At 41.9% G+C, this 16,568-nt stretch overlaps 1 pseudogene; it reads left to right on the forward strand.

The window, feature by feature from the left end:
* Positions 1-545: 545 nt before the first annotated feature.
* Positions 546-16,568, forward strand: part of LOC121020200 (trifunctional enzyme subunit beta, mitochondrial-like) — an 86,844-nt pseudogene continuing 70,821 nt past the window's right edge.

The raw sequence follows: 16,568 nt of genomic DNA on the forward strand, positions 1-16,568 counted from the left end.
GAATAACTTGCAAAGCACTCCTGTGTACTCTTTTATGGCACTAATTTATGTGTGTGTCCCTTTTTTCTCTATAATAATGTAAGCAGAAATGACTCGAGTTCTGGTTTCACACAAGGATGTTTATACTAAATGTCCCGTCCCTGCTGTTGCAATGCAGGATGAGCAGGATGTGAATAACAACACTGCTAACATTTGAATAGCCTTTGTACATTATTAGCTAGAAATACCTTTATTAAGTGGCCCCAGGTCTGGCACATGTGTGTTTCCCTTTTGCTTTGCTCCCCAACAAGACTCTGACACTTACCAGCTGAAATCCACGGCAACCATTTATTTTGTTATTTTTCACAAATCTGCGATTTGAGCTGGTCTCAGGGGGTGTAGCTTGTCTCTGTTCCACGTGGTGACAGCTGGCTTGCTGGAAGCCTAGCTGGAGGCTGTCATCTGAAATGTGACTCTCTCCTGTCTGGGGACGGTCATCTGGGACCTCAGCTGGGCTGCTGGCAGGCGTGTTACCTGTCTGTGTGGCCCCCTGGCTTCCCCGAAGCATGGTGGCTGGGTCCCAAGGTGACAATGCCACCAGCCTGAGGCAGGCGCTGAGTTACCTTTGGGTATGGAGGCGTGGGAGATACAGGACATCACTTCTGCCCTAGTGACATCACAGACCCACACTGACTGCAGGAGAGGGAGCGCTAATCCTACCTATTAAGGGAAGATCCGCGTCGATGTAGAACAAGGCCGCTCTTTGCATCAGGATAAAGTGGCGTTACACACGTACGTCTACGTCCTCTTTTGTTTCTCCACAGGGCTGTGCTTTGTGCCAGTGGGTGCTGGTCACAGAGGCAGCAGAGGCTGAGACAATAACAGAATCTGGCCTCCCTCGGAGCAGGGCGTGTTTTAGAGCACAGTAAGGGTAAAATGCAGTGCATTGCAGACTTTAATCGGAAGGGCAACAGAACCCAGTAAGTAATAAACGTGCCCCAAGTCTGTGTTCTAGAAGAATATACAAAACACTGGTTATTGTAAGCAGTTACTCCTGACTGCTCTGATCCTCAAATCTGTGCTCCCAGGCCAGAATTTTACCAGTTCCGGGAATGCCCTTTGCTCTTTTGCCGTTGACTCCCCAAGGGGAGGAGAACAGAAAAGAGAATGCCTTTTCTTGCACCCCTTTTCATAAAAGACATCGTCTATTTATTTTTAGCAGACAGTTTTCTGTGGAGCTCATCATGCTCGCCCTTTGGCGTTTCTCTCCTCCTTCTGTATTGCAAACAGCTTCAGGCAGCCTTTCAGTGAACATCACTGAGCTACTCTGTGTCAGGAACTATATCAGGATTTGGAGATACTGAGATATTTGTCACAATCTCTGCCTCAGGTAGTTCCTGGTGCGGAAGTGGAGAAAGACAACTGACTCCAATCCTTATGGTTGTCTCGAAAGGAAGGTACAATTTTGTAAAACTCACAGGGAGTTGAAGTACCTAAATGAGCTCCTTCACAGGGTCTGAGCAGGTGCTATGAAATGTCAAAGGCTTCTTCAAAATTAACATCACCCCAGCCGATGGTGAAATTTCCAGAAAGTTTCCAGAACATTCCCTCCCGAAGTGGGATCATTACAGTTATATGTGGATAGAAAAACAGCATTTGTACCATGCGTGTAAGTGCTAATACAGAATAATCCAATTCAACAACTGCACATTGACATACGTCCATATATAAATAAAAATGAATCACCTGAAAGAATTGTTAGAACGGATCAATATCTATTTCCATAATATTTTCTCCTTGGGCAAGACCCTGTTACATCTGCAGGCGAGCATTTCCATGATGATTCAGGTGGATGGATATTTGGCTAAATGGCTGGTAGCATTTTTGTTGTTATGCTTTGATAAACCGTCACCAAACTTCTAAATGAGCGACCCTCTTACTCGCTAATTGAATATTTTAACTTTTTTCCTCTGTAGAGCTGATGTGTCATTCTATTTTCCATTTTCTGCCTTGCTTTTCATGCATTTAAAGTGCTGGAGCAGCTGTTTATTTGGAAAGGTTCCATTATGGCCATAATAATCTCCAACTAATTGCACATCAAATATTTATTTCTTGCACATTAAATTAATGAAGCAGTTTCAACAAGAGAAAAATTGGATCAGGTTGGCAAACAGTGCCTATAAATTCACGAAAGATTCCCAGCTCTTTTTGGCAGGATTTCTTTAATACAGATTAACAATTTTTAAATGGAAAAATTTTCCATTATCTAGTTGTGACTTTTTAAATAGGCAAGCTTTCTTTATGAAAGTGCTTTTTTACAACTTTTCTTGATATATTACAGCTTTCAGAAATGAAAAAAAGTTTCCTTTTATTGATTCTCAGATAAATTATTTGGTATCTTCTTAGCCTTGAATGTAACATTTTCTCCCTAATTCTGCTTTTGATACTTTTGATATTATAAATATTTTCAGTGGGTGAATTTATTTATTTATCTATTTATTTATTTTCAGCTTTATTGACTTAAAGCTGACATTTCGAAAATGGCACTTTTTAACTGTGTGCCATCTGATGTCACTGGACATATGCGCACATCTATGGATACAACAGGGAAGTGGACATCTCCAACGCTTCCCGAAGTATCTGTGTATCCCTCTGTTGGTTTGTGTATGTGTGTGTGTTTGTTTTGTGGTAAGAATATCTTGCCTGATAGTTACGGTCTTATCAAAATTTCAAGTTCCCTTATATTGTTAACTCTAGGCGCTATGTTGCACAGCCGGTCTCTGGAACTAAATCATCTTGCATACCTGAAATTTTATACTCATTGAACCACAGACTCTCCATTTTGCCCTCCACCCAGGTCCTGGCAACCACCATTTTATTCTCTGATTCTATGAGTCTGATCATTTAGGTGGAATCATGCCGTATTCTCCATGACTTAAGTAGAATCATGCAGTGTTCTGCATGACTTAAGTAGGATCATGCAGTGTTCTGTACTGGCTTACTTCTTCTGTAACTGGCTTCTTTCTCCTGCACATTGTCCCAAAGAAAACCCACAAACGGCCACACAGGTATGGGAAAAGCTACTCAACACCGCTAACTTTCATGGAAACACAGATCAAAACTACAATGAGATATCACCTCACACCTGTTAAGTTGAAAGTAACTAACAAAAAACCCAAAAAACAAAAAAAACCACAAAAGTTAACTGCTGGTGAGGATGAGGAGAGACTGGACCCTCAAAATGGCAACAAAATGGCGGAGCACTATGGAAAATAGTTTGGGGGTTCCTCAAAAAATTAAAAATAGAACCACCAAGGTATCCAGCTATCCCACTTGTGGGTACATAACTAAAAGAATTGAAATCAGGATCTTGAAGAGATAGCTGCATCCACGTTCATTGTAGCGCTATTCACAGTGCCCAAGATATGGAAACAACCCAAGTGTCTATCAACAGATAAATGGATAAAGAAAATATATATACATATAAGAGAATATTATTCAGCCTCAAAAGGAAGGAAACAGACAGACCTGGATAACATTATGCTACGTCAATTGGTGAACTTAAATCTTTGCTGATTAAAAGTAGCAAATAGCTAACAATTTATTCTGAAAATCAATTTTTACTTTGAACTGACATCTTTTTCTTTCTTTCTGAGAGACAGCAGGAGAGGGGCAGAGAGAGGGAGAGAGAATCCCAAGCAGGCTCCATGCTGTCAGCTCTCAGCCCGATGTGGGGCTTCATCTCATGAACGACGCAATCATGACCTGAGCCGAAATCGACAGTTAGATGCTCAACTGACTTAGCCACCCAAGTGCCCCTCTTATTTCTTGGGATACATTCTCTGAAAGATTTCTGATACTATTTCCTTTTTGACCCATCCCTGGTATATAGAAAAATGACAAATTATTCCAAGAAAGAGTTTCAGGAAAGAATTGCTCCAAACAGTTGGTCTGCAGATACCAAGGATAATACCGACTGATTTCTTATCAGAATAAATTATCTCACAATTTGACAATAGCACAATATTGCAGAGTTGCTAGCAGACGTTATTGTGTCCAGTGCTCAGCAGAGAACACAGCTGCAAGTGAAGTGTCCTGGATAAAGTCTCTTCTAACAGGTTACTGACTGTTAAGTTGTATGAGTCGTTAGTTGTCCCTTTTTGCATAACTTTTTGGTGGGGTTCTTGGCTTTGGTTACTTATGAATGAAATGTGGTTTGCATTGTTTGCAGTAAGGTTCTTTTAAAGCTAGTTGGGAAGTTCTCACCAGCCTGTTTCCTTAAGTCCCCAACCAGACCACATACATATGTATAGACATGGCTCATGTGATTATGGAGGCTGACAAGTACCACGATCTGCCATCTGCAAGGTGGAGACACAGGAAAGCTTGTGTTTAGTTCCAGCCCAAGTCTGAAGACCAGAGAACTGAGGAGCTGGTTACTAAGTGCCAGTCCAAGGACAGAAGACAGATGGTCAACCCATGCAGTTGGGCAGGAGGAGTGAATTCTCCTTTCCTCCAGCTTTTTGTTCTGTTCCTGCCCTCAACAGATTGGGTGATGCCCACTCACATTGGGGAGGGCCATCTGCTATAATGAGTCAACCAATTCCAATGCTAATCTCATCCGGAAACACCCTACAGACACACCCAGAGATAATATATAACCAAGTATCTGATCATCCTGTGGCCTAATCAAGTTGACAGATAAAATTAACCATCACACATCCTTAGGACTTACATCATATGCTCTCTAGTGGAAACCCATGCCTTCCCCCTAGATTTTCATTAGCATCTCTGCCTTCTTCTAGATGCTAAAGGCCAGCTTCCAGGTCCCTCCTCGCTCTCTAGTCATAATCCAGAAGGCCTCCAACATTGCCAGGTGTCTGCTGGAGGCACAGTCACCCTCCAAGTGAGCATCGCTAACCTAGCTCAACCCCATTCCATGGGAACATCCCCTTTCGAGTCTTTCACCATTTCCCACCAATGAGTTCCCTGAAGCCAATTAAGTGTTTTTCAAGCAACTTTTAATTATCAAAATGAACAACACCCCAACAAGTGAAGATTATTCCTCACTGAACTAAAGACAGATATAAACTTCTTTCTGTTCCTCTCACACAAAATCCTGGTCTTTGTGGAGTATATCAGATACTATTACTACTGTCTAGATGAGAGGTGCCCAATTTTGTATGCACCTGAGAATCATCCAATGATTTTTTTAAAACTCCAAACACCATGTGACACAACCAGAAAATAAAATCAAGATCTCTGAGTGGCAGGCTGGCATCACTACATTTTGATGTTCCCACGGTATTTCCGATACAAAGACACATTTAGAAACCGCTGGTCTAGATTTTTTGTCAATTAGAGGAGTAATGTAATTAATTAGTCAGCATATGTTTTTTGTTGTCATCCTGAATATAGTACTTACAGACAGCCATGTCATCGTGGGGACATGACATCATGTGTATTTTGTCTCTATGTGTTTGGGCTATGATATAGAACTCATACGCTCATCACAAGCCTGAAAACAGATGACAATATGAATTCCAAGATATAGTGAGTGGCTTCTAGAAGGTACACAAACAAGAGCAATTACTACATAACTACTTTTTCCCATTTAATCCTTTTCTACCATTGCATTGAGTTCACCCTTTCAATTACAACCACATTTTCAATAATTGTCTAGTAAGCTGAATAATTCAATTAGTGGCTCATTATCAGGAACAATTTTATATTCACTATCTTAACCTCTATCCTGGTACACGAGAACATATTTTCATGTACTTGTTTGTTTGTTTGTTTGTTTTTTTTCCAGAAAAGCTACTTATATGGGACATACCACGAACCACAGCATGCTTGAGATTATTTTTTTTACATTGCCTTCCCAGTCAAGGAGAATCTTAGGTTGAATTCCTGGCTCACAAATACTGACCCCTTGACGGTCTGTAGATGTCACGGGACCATTTAGTATCTGGTGTTCCGGAGCAGATGGAGATCAGCCCAGGGTTGCTTCCTTTATGTCCCACCTGCCTTGTTTGTGGCGTATTTACAGATGTTTTGTATTTAAATCATAATGACACAGCCTGTCTTGGTTTGCTTCTGTTTTGATTAACTTTACCAGAACCCTTAGTGAACCCATTCAAGCTGGAATCATGTTGTTCTCTCACTCTGGTGAACTCTTCTTTCGTCACAAACCCTAACTATCATTTCTGCTCCATGTGGTTTCAAACCACCTTCAAGAACACTAATTATAAATTGATTGTCTTCTTTGTCATTTATAATCTTAATCTCTTTCCGTGTAAGTCTATTTTCCCTATTTTTACACAGTCTGGGAAAGTGCCCACATATTTATATGCCAGAAAATTGATTTTTTTTTTAAACTTTTTTTTTTTTCAACGTTTTTTATTTTTATTTTTGGGACAGAGAGAGACAGAGCATGAACGGGGGAGGGGCAGAGAGAGAGGGAGACACAGAATCGGAAACAGGCTCCAGGCTCCGAGCCATCAGCCCAGAGCCCGACGCGGGGCTCGAACCCACGGACCGCGAGATCGTGACCTGGCTGAAGTCGGACGCTTAACCGACTGCGCCACCCAGGCGCCCCTGCAAATTGATTTTTTAAAATGTCTGTTCCGTTCTTTCATAACTTCAATGCAAATTTAAACGTGGTCATTGCGTTTGGGGTTTCTGGGTGTTTTTCGTTTGTTTGGTCATCTGTACATTCATCTTGTCCTTTTCTCTTCCTACACGCTACGAATGCCTTTGTATTTTTGCAGTCTGGAAGAATAAAGTCAGTTCAAACATTCTAATTACAAAATAATCTCAATTCCTGAGAATGATGGTTGTGAATCAGGAAGATCTAAAAACTTTTCCAAATGACTCTTCAGAAAGAAATTCTGTCTTAAATGTTTCCCCTTTTCAAAGTTAAGGTACAGGTAAATCTAGAGATTCCTGTATCTCATATGTCTTTCTCTGAAAAGCAGTTCCTTGCTGTGAACCATTTACACTTCTATAGATAACACACACAGAATTAGAAAAACATTTTGGAGGACTATATTTGTCTCAGCCTTGAAATAGGTTTGATTCTCAGACCAGATTAGCCCATGCTGTGAGAGACAGAAGGCAGAGGGTTGACTTCGAGCAGGATCTTACCCACCCAAAGCCTGTGGAAGGCTCCATACCTCTCAGGACTTATATCCTCCTTCTGAAAGCTAAGTGTTCACTCAATAATTGCCCCTGGATTATCACACCCAATGCAACCCTTCATCCAAGCAGCTTACAAGGCTCAAACTAGGGAATGATAAGGTATAAGGCTTACCTGAAGAATGATGGTGGCTGATGGAAGTTAGTGGGCGGAAGAATAAGATTTTGCCCATCACTGCAAGAGATGAGAGTGTGATTACCTAAGTGGAGGTAAGGACCACCCAAGTCGTGTCCTAACACTTTCACAGGGCGATGTGGAGGGAACAAGCATTCAGAGCCCTGGTTTGGAAAGACACACCAGACTGTGACCATCGAAGCAGTATTCCTGATGAAATACAAATTAACCAGTCTGTATGTACCTCTATATGTCCATCTGCAGATGGGGGGACATGAATGGCTAAGGAATGTGGTTGTCCTACAGATGGAAAGAATTAACGCAAGTTGAGCATTTGACACTGAGCCCAGCAGTCAGAAGGGACTCTAAGTGTTAAGTAAAACCATTTCAATTGCACAGATTCAGAAATTTCTCTAAAGAGATGCATATAACTTTATAAATCAAGCACACAGGAGAACCATACACTGTTCTGAGGTCTTGAGATAGGGGACACGAACAAAGAATGGAATTTTCTTGGAAAGGAAAGAACTAGCCAGATTTAGAGAAAAGCATCTGAAGGCTGGACAGTATTACTTCCAGAAAATACAGCCTCCTCCATAGTCACTATCTTTCACTCTGGGCTCAAACACTCTGAGAAAGGCTTGGCTTTTGCTTTAATCACTGATGACAAAATAGGAGAGCGAAATCTTTTTTTTTTTTTTTTTTTTTTTTTTTTTGGGCAAAAAAAGGGTGTTTTTTCTGTTGTTTATTTTTTAAAAATGTTTATTCCTTTTTGAGAGAGAGAGAGAAAGAGAGTAGGGGAGGGGCAGAGAGAGAAAGGGAGACACAGAACTCAAAGCAGGCTCCAGGCTCTGAGCTGTCAGCACAGAGCCCGATGTGGGGCTCGAACCCATGGACTGTGAGCCATGACCCGAGCCAAAGTTGGATGCTTAACCAACTGAGCCACCCAGGCACCCCAAAGGTGATTTTTATTAAAACACAGGGACAGAACGGATGGGCAGAAAGAGCTACGAAGGGAGTGAATTCTCTGTTGAGTAAAGACAGTCCACATTCCACAGCCCTCAACAGACCTCACAGGGTGGTTTAAATTCGGAAACCATAAGGTTTCGCGAGAACAATAAGGCAGAGCGCCTGTTTCCCACGTCCACTAGGAAAGACACTTTCCTCTTGCTCTAAGCAAATTAGCAGGCTGACGCTCGTCACACTTAAGGTAGCGTGCTGGGGTGCAGACGCTAATAATGAAGCCACCATGATTTCACCTGCTCACCAGATGGGTAAGAACAAGATCACCTCGTGAGGGTGGGTTAGAAACCTGTCGGTGAAAATTGGCACTTTCCTTTCAAGTTACCCTGCGGAACTATACAGCGTCGGGCCTCATGTTTTCTGTTTTTTGTTTTTCTGTTTTTCATGTTTTTTTCTCCCTCCAGCGGTACAATTCCCTTGCTGGGGGATCATCCTTGGAAGGAAAGCTTTGGGGATGAAGAGAAACCATTGATGATATACCTGTGGAAAATCCATGAATTTGAGGATTTGGCCTTGGTTGGAGTGGGAGAGTTTTAGAATACTGTCAAAATAAAATTAATTTCCACTTGGTTTAAAACCGGTTATGTCTGCAAGCTCCTGTGTGCAGTCAGATACGGATCCCAAGGCCATTGCTGTATTTGCTGCCAACAGTTCTGATTCTAGAACATCTTGGGGCTGTTGCTCTAGAACATCTTGACTTACACAGTATCAGTCAGGGAAGGCTTGGTCAAGATGGCCATGTCCCCATGGGGATCCGAAGAGAAAAGGCACTGCTTTTTTTTTTTAGAGCAACTTTCATTAATTTTATTTATTTATTTTTAAATTTACATCCCAGTTAGTTAGCATCTAGTGCAATAATGTTTGCAGTAGAATCCAGGGATTCATCCCCTGTGTACAACGCCTAGTGCTCATCCCAACAAGCATCGTCCTTAATGCCCATCACCCATTTACCCCACCACCCCACCCACAACCCCTCCAGCAACCATCAGTTTGTTCTCTGTGTTTAAGAGTCTCTTATGTTCTGTCCCCCTCCCTGTTTGTATATTATTTTTGCTTCCCTTCCCTTATGTTCATCTGTTTTGTCTCTTAAACTCCTCATATGAGTGAAGTCATATGGCATTTGTCTTTCTCTAATTTCGCTTAGCATACTACCTTCCAGTTCCATCCACATCGTTGCAAATGGCAAGATTTCATTCTTTTTGGTTGCCGAGTAATACTCCATTGTGTGTGTGTGTGTGTGTGTGTGTGTGTGTGTGTGTGTATACACATATATATATATGTGTATATACCACATCTTCTTTATCCATTCACCCACTGATGGCCATTTGGGCTCTTTCCATACTTTGGCTATTGTCGATAGCACTGCTATAAACATTGGGGTGCATGTACCCCAAGAAAAGGCACTTATGATTCTATCACCCTTCCCCAAGGCCTGACATTTCTGCTTAGCTGTTTATGTATGTCCACTGGTGAATCCTCACGGCTCCCCTGTAAGGTAGGCATTGACACATCACTTTTATAAAAGAAGAAACTGAGCCCCAGAGGTTGAGTCGATTGCCAAGGTTAGAAGAGGGACCAAAAATAAAACCCGTTCTGTCTGATGTGGAAACTTAGACTCTTGTATTTAGACATCTAGCTGGCCACAGCAGGTGGGAAGTGAAAAAAGAGGAAGGGCCGGAGCATGGAGTCCCATTCTGGCTTTGGCTCTGCTGGCTGTGTGATGTGCTGTCCCGGAGGTCTGCCTTTGGCTATGGTAACATATGCTGCTGGGCTAGAAGGGGTAGGAATAAACTTCTTAGCTCCTCTCAAGACCATGAGCTGGTGAATGTGCATCTTTTCTTTTTTCTCCTAGAAATGAGCACCGCCACGGATTGCAAAGCAGGATGGAGACGTTGCAGAATCACTCTTGAGGTGCTTACAAAGAAGCAACAGAATGGTTAAAGTTTTTGATCCCTTATAATGAATTCCATTGACTGTATATGGAGCAACAAAGGAAGTGACCGAAAGGCAATAACATTTATGCGAAGGACTAACACATAATGGGATTAGTGACTCTACATGTCAGTCTTCAAAGGTATACCACTCTTTGGTTAAGCCGAAATTCATTGGCATTTCTTCAATTCCAAGTTCAAAATGAGTCTGGACTGACAGGCGCTCTTTGGGGATTGCAGGAGAATGGACATCCTAACTGCTGGGCTGATGGTTTTCAACATTAACTCCCACACCTGTGCCTTTGGTTATACGTGTGCCTTTCTCTTTTGCACATGGTGCAGCTTCCCTGGCCCTGAATCAATTAAGCGTTCTCCCCCCAAAAGACATTTTGACAGAGTAATATTTTATGCTATTGCTTTGTCCAAGTGACAAAAAAAGAAACAACAACGGATAGGTTAATTTGCATCTCTGAAAGCAGCATTCATGTACAATAACATTATTTTGCTCATTCTCCCTCTTGAGTGTCACGAATGACATGTTTGTGTATTATTCGGCTAGACAAACAGCTGGAAAAAACCCTCAACGTGCAAGATAGGTGTGGATTTCTCTAAGAAACACCCTCGTGTGTGTGTGCATGTGCGTGCATGTGTGTGTTTTAAAGAATTTCATCCTTGCGTTCTCTTGTGACTACACGTATTCAATTAATACATTCCTATGCTTGTAAAGAGGATGTGCTGGAAATAATGAAAGAGCAATCCCTGTTTCTGAGCCTCACGATTGGAGAACTGAACCTACTTCATCCTTTTTGCGTCTTTCTCAACAGCCTTTCTGTGGTCAAAGCGTACTGTTGATCAACTCAACGTGTGATGTATTTTCTACGAAAAAAATAACAGAGCTTATTTAAAAATGTGGTACCTCCATAACAGACCACTTGGTTACGTTTTCAAGAAAAGGTTGCAATACGCAGTTCACGAGCACCTGTTGAAGGAAAAATAAGAGACTAAGATGCATCTGGGAAAGAGCCCCTACAGAAAACGTGCAGTGACCTGAACAGCAGCCCCTTATCTGTGTGTGGACGTTCCGGGAACAGATACGTCCCATGCTGTGGCTGAGATACAGAACCGGTCCTGTCACTTGGAAGAGGAAACTGCTCCCAGACATAGCAGAATGGACTAGAAAACAAACAATAGCTTTCCTTCCCAGTAAGGGAAGCTTTTATTATTGTAGGAAATCCCACTTTCGTTCCGGCTGTGCAGGCAATTACTTTTGGAGGGGAAAACACTTTTGAACGTTTGATGCCTTTTAACTTTTTCCTAGAACATTTTTGTTGTATTTTGTTATGTTTCCTAGAACATTTTGTTTAATTATTGAAAGTCTTCCTCAATAAAGGCAAAATAAATAGTCGTGCGGACAAATGTAGTAAAATATTAACGGAGAGGGTGAAGTTCCAAAAGGAGTGAAACAGAAACATTCAACACGAATATTTTTGTTTCAGGAAGGGATGGGCCATTTCACAGACTCGTGGCAGGACCTTCCATTATTTTTTATGTTCTATCTCTCAGTCTTACATGTTAGAAGCAAAGAACAGACCTCAAAGTGTGAGACTAAAATTTCATCTAAAATGGAGGTGCTATGGACTGAATTGGGGGACCCAAAAATTCAGATTAACCTCTTGACCCCCAGTAGTGTGATCTGAGTTGGAGATGGGCCCATGGTATCTGAGTAAGTTTAGATGAGGTCATAAGGATGGGCCCTTGTGAAGAAGGAAGAGACACCAGAGATGTTTCTTTCCACCACAATGCAAAGTTTGCATCCCCCCTGCCCCCCGCCCCCCGCCAAATTCAGCTGGGGCACGTGGCTGGCTCAGTTGGTAGAGCATGTGACTCTTGATCTCAGTGTTGGGAGTTGCAGCCCATGTTGGGCATGGAGCCTACTTTCAAAAAATAAAAAACAAAACCTTAAAATCCTAACTCCCAACGTGATGGTATGTGAGGTGGTCCTCTGGGAAGTGATTAGGTCATGGGGGGGTCCACGCCTATGAAACAGACACCAGGGAACACCCTCTTCCCTCCCGCCATGTGAGGGCACAGCAAGAAAATGGCCATCTATAAACCAGGAAGTGGTCGTCACCAGACGCCGAATTTGCCAGCACCTTGTTCTCACACTTCCCAGATTCTAGAACCATGAAGACGATAGTCCTACCAGTTTATAAGTCATCCGTCAATAGTGCTTTGCCATAGCAACATGGATAGACTCAGATCCCGTAGGGCTGGTTTCCTGATCTCAGACTTCAGTCTCCAGAACTGTGAGAAAATACATTTCTATTCTTGAAGCCTGCGGAATTTGGTTATGGCAGCCTGAGCCCACCAAGACAGGAAGCCACAAGAGACATGATCCCTCTACCTAACAGGCCAGGTAAGTACATGAGAGGGAGCCAAATGAGGTTGGCCTTGCAGATCTGCTATCAACACGTGCATGTAGCACGTTGTGCACATGACAACATGTAAATCTCACGGAAATATTTTGGATACTGGCTATTTGGTTGAATATATAACCAGAATCACATTTCTCATGTGGAGTCATTCCTTGACCTCTTAACCTGGATACTGCCATAGTCTCACATCTTCAAACTGAGGATTACATATAAGTAAGGATACCATTTCCTAAGATGTGTTATCACCTTTGAGGCTTCTAGGACAAGACAGGCTATAGATAAATCAATGATTTAGACAGAAAATAGATGAATAGGTAGCCAGAAATATAGCACTGTTCATTATTAGCAAGTGATTCAATCCTACTAGAAAAATGAAAAGCTTTTGAAGGGCAAAGCTAAGTCTCTCCATTAATTACATTCCAAATGAAGAACTCTATGAAGAAAATAAAGCCACTGAAAATCTACAAGTATAAACCACAGCTACTTTTACATCACCAACGAGACTCATCTTTTCTATATGAGACAATATCACCTATTTAAAGCGGAAGCTATTTTTATGTTTGCTTCATCTCTGCAGGTACTATATTTAAGGCAGACATGTGATAGAGGACATAACGCCTACTCCTGACGATTAATTTAGGGGATTCGCTTGAAAAACAGCCTCACCTACCTCTAAATTAAGAAATATTTACTCTCACTCTGCAGATGTCGAAGGAGAAAAGAAATGATGGGGCTCTTGCTTTCATGAGAAATGTCTCTTTATAGTGTTATAAATTGTGCCTTGCAAATTAAACTTCTACAAGCAAAGTTTCGCTATACTCTGGGAAAACAGACATTGTTAACACAATGCCTTTCTTTCCCAATTTTAGGGCTTCTGCATAAACTTTGCAAAAGTTAAAAATAGCTCAAGATGACTCAGTTAGCAACAACCCAAAAATAGAAAACAGGGTAAGTCAATCATCTGATTAGGAAAAATCTAACTATTAAAGTTGCTGCAAAGAACAAAAACCCATGTTTTTGCAGAAGCAAGCTATCTTTGTGTATTTATATCACAAAGTTGTTCAAAATATCATTTTTTAAGAGGAGCAAAAGTTTTAGGTAGATTTTTTTTTTTGATATTTCACTGGATGGATGAAAATGATTTCACAAACGTAACAGTTTCATTAAATTGCAAACATTTAATTAAAAATTGTTTAGGGGAGCCTGGGAAGGCTCAGTCGGTTAAGCATCCGACTTCAGCTCAGGTCATGATTTCACGGATTGGGAGTTCGAGCCCCACATCGCGCTCTGCGCACTGATAGTGCGGAGCCTGCTTGGGATTCTTTCTCTCCCCCCACTCTCTGCCCCTTCTCTCTCTCTCAAGATAAGTAAGTAAATAAAACATTAAAAAAAGCTGTGCATTAAAAAGTGTCAAATGCACAACATCAACAGATTTTAATTCAGGTCTATAAACTTGGGGATGCAAACATTAAAAAAAATCCAGTTTTCTACTACAGTGTGGGGCAGCATGGAGGTATGGTGGGGGTGAAGGCAAGGGGTTTTAAGATAGAAATCTGTGTCTAAAAAAGGGAGCTGTTGGTTCTATCACAACTGTCGGAAAATGGTAAGAGAATGTGCAATTTCACCTCTGCCCTCTGGCAGCTTCTATAAATCAGGACAGGCAAACAACTAAGTCTCTCAGGATAAAATGCACAACAGAAGTAAAACAAACAAAGAAAAAAGAAACAAAGAGAAAGCTATATGTTTAGTGCTAAATCAGGAGTGATTCACTCCAACAAGGGTGGGGCGTGAAGGTGGGGGGGGGGGAGGGGAGTGGCCTTGGAACCAAGCCTTGAAAAAGATTTTCAGATGGTAAGAAAATGCTTCGAAAGAACACTCAAAATTAAGTCAATTTTTATGCTATCTGCATTTATTCTAATTTACATTTAAGCTACCCTCTTTTACACAAATCATTTCAGTGATCTTAATTTCTTAAAATTTAGCCTGATGGTAGCTTTAGACTGGGAGAGGGAGGGAATTGGGGAAAGGGGACTCAGGGGCTGGTGGGAGAATATGCACCTGAGGGAGAAAGCCCAGGAGAGGCAACTCAGATCCAGAACAGAGAACAGCACTAGACCCAGAGGGACGAGCCAGGAACAGGATTGGGGAAAAAGCAAGGGGGGCAGGGGAATGGGGACAAACCAAACACAAGGACAGCTAGTTCCTTATTGTGTTTGGCGCATGGCATGTCCTCCTTTCCTGTAAGCTGTCTGTTCCTAAACCCCGCCACCGCTCTTCTCCAGTGGGGGGCATTCAGTGGGATCAGCAGCACAGAGAGACTGGGGAGATCAGGAAGCGTCTGAGGTTACGGGACTCACTAGTACCCACTGCAGCACGTCCGAAGCTGCACGAGGGGGACCTAAGGACGCGCATCCTGGCAACTACGATTCGGTAGAAGTGGAACCCCGACTCAAAACATCCTTTTGAAAAATCAGCATCAAAACCCCAAGCACAAAATGCATTTTCCCATATAGGATATGCTAAATAATAGATACCAAAGAGAGCTGTGACCACCATACACAGACGTGATCGCTCCCAAAGCCTTTCTTTAACCAGATAGTTTCAACTGAGTATTATTAAAAGAACAAAAAGAGAAACAAAAAACTTTTTGTCTCCAATGCTTAAAATTCCCTGATACGCTCGGGCACTGTATATAGATGGGAAAGAACATGCTTTCAGGATGAAAATTAAAAATTAATGACTTTTAGATTTGAAGCATAAGAGCCAAAAGAAAAAAAAAATGATTTTGCATTTTCTCCCTCCCTCAAATGGATTTATAGTCCAAAGCTTTTTCTCTGAAAGTAGACGGGATTTTGAAACAAATCTAACCATGTACTGTTTGAAATATACGTGAGCATGTGATTTTTACTGGATGAGGGCTAGGAAAGAAGTCACCGGAAACAAAATGGATGTTCACAATTGGCATGTGCTCAGGCAGCAGAGGAAGGTGGAAAATCACACTGGTTAATTATTTAAGACTGGAAAAGAAATAGCCATTTCCCGTAGACAGAGGGCATCACATACCAGCTACAAAGCCCAGGGAATAAATAGGGTGCAGGGAAACTTATTGACAACTTGTTTTGGGCTTACAAACTAAGGAGGAACTGACTGCATTTTAACTAATGGAACAGGGCACATGCAGAAAGAAAAGTCTACTGACTAGGACTTTTGCTGGCATGAGACTGATGGTTGATGAGTGTGTTTTATGTCAAAAGTGTTAACTCAGCATTTAAAAATCAGGACTCTGTGTTTACCTGGAAGGGTGACGGGTGCCGACACGTGATAGGCACCACAGGTCACACAAAAACAGAATCCATCGTCCTGCTCAACAACGCTGCACGCTTGGGGGTAAACATTCCTGGTTGCCCTTAACCTCGCCTCATGTCCCCAACTCACGAAGACTGGAACACAGAGCCCCAAAGTATAAAATGCTGGAGGAAAGTGTATTCCCCTAGCTTTTTCCCCCCCAGTTTCTCTCATACTGGAATTAAAATTAAAAACTTACGTCAAATAAAAATGTCCTCAGGCGCCTGGGTGGCCCAATCGATTGAGAATCTGACTGCAAACTCAGTCGGTTGAACTTTGTTGCAAACTTAAAACTGCTCTTAAAAGGCCTTATTTTTTAAGGGCAGTATTAAGTTTGCAACAAAACTGAGGGGGGCGGCACAGAGATTTCTCATAACCCCCCTAATCCTTTACAGGGACATTCCATCCCCACTAGAGCGGCGCATCTGTTACCACTGATGAAACATCACCGATGCATCATTATCACCCCAAATCCGCAGATTATGTTAGCATTCGCACAACATTCTTTGCGTCTGGACAAATTTATAACGACATATATGCCTC

This window comes from Herpailurus yagouaroundi, unplaced genomic scaffold (genome assembly GCF_014898765.1).
Source record: "Herpailurus yagouaroundi ecotype Mexico unplaced genomic scaffold, PumYag 248, whole genome shotgun sequence".
Taxonomy (NCBI): domain Eukaryota; kingdom Metazoa; phylum Chordata; class Mammalia; order Carnivora; family Felidae; genus Herpailurus; species Herpailurus yagouaroundi.